This window comes from Pygocentrus nattereri, chromosome 22 (assembly GCF_015220715.1).
Source record: "Pygocentrus nattereri isolate fPygNat1 chromosome 22, fPygNat1.pri, whole genome shotgun sequence".
NCBI classification, from domain to species: Eukaryota; Metazoa; Chordata; class Actinopteri; order Characiformes; family Serrasalmidae; genus Pygocentrus; species Pygocentrus nattereri.
Window position 1 is genome coordinate 2196891 of NC_051232.1, and position 2500 is coordinate 2199390.

The following is a 2500-nucleotide window of genomic DNA, read 5'->3' on the forward strand; positions in this document are numbered from 1 at the left end:
ACACACACAGGTGAAATCCACAACAGCCACAAAGACGTAAAAAAGCAGCAAATTTAAACCCAAATCGTGAAGCAATCCGGGCTAAAGCTTACTGCCACAGCAGGCGTGGAAAATTCCTCTTAATATCTGACCTCTGATGACAGTTCAGTTCACAGCTGACACTGACAACGTAACTTTTTCTGTGACTAAGGCGGCCGAGTTAAAGTTACTATTATGAATCAAAGCAGCTTTTTAGTTTTTCTCATCACTGTTCGCGAGGACCTCGTCGTGGCTCAGGCCTCGGAGCAACAGAACGGCTTACTGTGGAGAAACTTACTGACTCAAATTGCTTTAGAGTGGTGGTGACAGGAACCAGAGGTCACAACGTCTACAACACAAATATCAGCCAGCACTTATTTTAATCTCCACGTTCACTGAGAGTGATCCTTTTAGAACAGAAGGGTTGAAAAAAAAAAAAAACTAGCACTGACAAAATACATTGAAAACTTGAGAGAAATACCACATTTAAAATAGATCAAATGATAATAATAATAATAATAAAAGCAAGAAATGACCAAAATACATGTCTGCGTGCACTTCTCCAAACTTTTAGCTTTTAGAGGCGTTAAACTCTTCAGACGTCTGGTTCCCATCACCACCACTGTGGACAATACTGACCCAAAGTTTCTCTGGAGCAGAGCGTCTCACACCAACCCTCTCTTAATAACGGTGTGCATCTAAAGAACTTCATTATGTGGGAACGGGGGAAACGTTTCCTTAATGGAAAGTATTTCAAGCAAAAGCTCCATAGCCAATTATTCAGCTCCACATCGTCTATGGATTTAGAAGGTGTCCACATACTTTTGGCCACATAGTGTATCAAGATACTTTTATATAATTTTAGGGACCCACAAGACTCAACTTACTGCATCTGTTTATTAAGGCAAAGTAAACAGTGGTCTACAATAGAGGCATCATAACGGGGCAGAAGTCTTCAGAGATGTCACACCACGTGAGAATAATAATAAAAAAAAAAAAAGACAGTCATTGTTATCAGACCTGGAACCATCTGGCAACAAAATGATACTTTCTGAACATTCAACATGAAACAGTCATCATAAACTACAAAGAACTACAGTAAGGAAAAGCTGGTGGACATTACAGCCCAGAGGTGACGGGTAACGGTTTGTTAGGATGGTCCACTGTAGATGCTTTGTAAATGCTAAATATCTTTAAACTTCAAGTTAGTATGAAATATTTTATTAAATCTATAATCCTAACCCTAAACCTAGACCTAACCTTAACCTCAAGGCATAACCTACACCTAATCCTAACCGTAACCCTAACCATACTGTTGTTGATGATCTGAGTACCACCAGAAAGTTCATTTGTGATTTAGGTATCTGTAGAGAATCTACAGGGGACCATCCAAATCAAGTGTGACCGCGAAGTCTCCCGCTTTAGTTTTTCGGCAAGTTACCAGGTCAAACGGACGTGTCGATGTAGTTACAGTACAATCTGACACCAATGAAAACCTGAGAAACAAGCGACTTCCTGCGCTAAGACTGAAACTGGATGGTCATCAAAGCCATTGTAAGTGGAATGTTTCTGGAATAAAACATTTTATAATTCATTAAGTTTGCCGTAACCTTTTGAAAGTTTAATGTGTAGCAGTGGAAGTCTAACGTGAAAAGGCTCAAGCTATAGTTACAAACCCATAAATACATTAAGACGAGTTTAAAGTAAATAAAAACAAGTCAGACACTTCATTGAGCCCACATCATCAGTATTACTTACCCAAGCAATCTTCACAGTTTAGTGGGTCTAAATAATAACAAAAACAATAATAACAATAATAATAATAATAATAATAATAATAATAATCTTTTGGTTCTGTCTACGTTGTATTGTAGTTACTGGAATGAAAAGCTCCACAGAAAAGTGACAAAAATCCCATTCAGTCTGAAAAACTGTAAAGCACTTGATTTACATTTGCCTGCTTGGATCAGCACCGAGGGTCCAGTTTAAAGTGCTACTTTCCAGCTTGACTGTGTTGTTGTGGTTAATCAAATTAGCCAACATGCTGCCATACATACCATTTAAATGTCACTTCAAATCCATAAACACATCCTAAAAATTAAACCGTTTCTCTTCAGGCCGACTGCGACTTTTGTCAGCATTCTGTGAAGCTGCTCCAACATAGCAACGGTTGCTACGATGAAGCAGAGCACAGACCAATCAGTCATATTCTACTGTAATCAATGGAATGCACAGCTTCTGATGGCAGAAATCAGAAAGCACTATTTTAAGTGTTTGACTGCTAATGGCGCCCCCTTGTGGAACAGTTTCAGCCTGCTGTGAGTGAGCGAGTGAGTTAGGTCCATGCTTTGCAGCTCATGGTAAAAAATGGTAACATTTACATAATTTAAGAATCAGGTCCATTATTTAGATTATTTGTAACGAATCCTAAGACACGGGAACTTTCAGCCAAACCTCATTGCGTCTTATACAAATAAAGTTA

At 38.7% G+C, this 2500-nt stretch overlaps 1 protein-coding gene across 1 annotated transcript in view; it reads right to left on the reverse strand.

The window, feature by feature from the left end:
* Positions 1-896: 896 nt before the first annotated feature.
* The window catches only part of pgm2 (phosphoglucomutase 2), a gene marked incomplete at its 5' end in the record, with an annotated part of 21586 nt that continues 19982 nt past the window's right edge, over positions 897-2500 (reverse strand). Inside the window, one exon of the mRNA XM_017683438.2 lies at positions 897-2500. This exon is cut by the window's right edge and continues 2864 nt beyond it.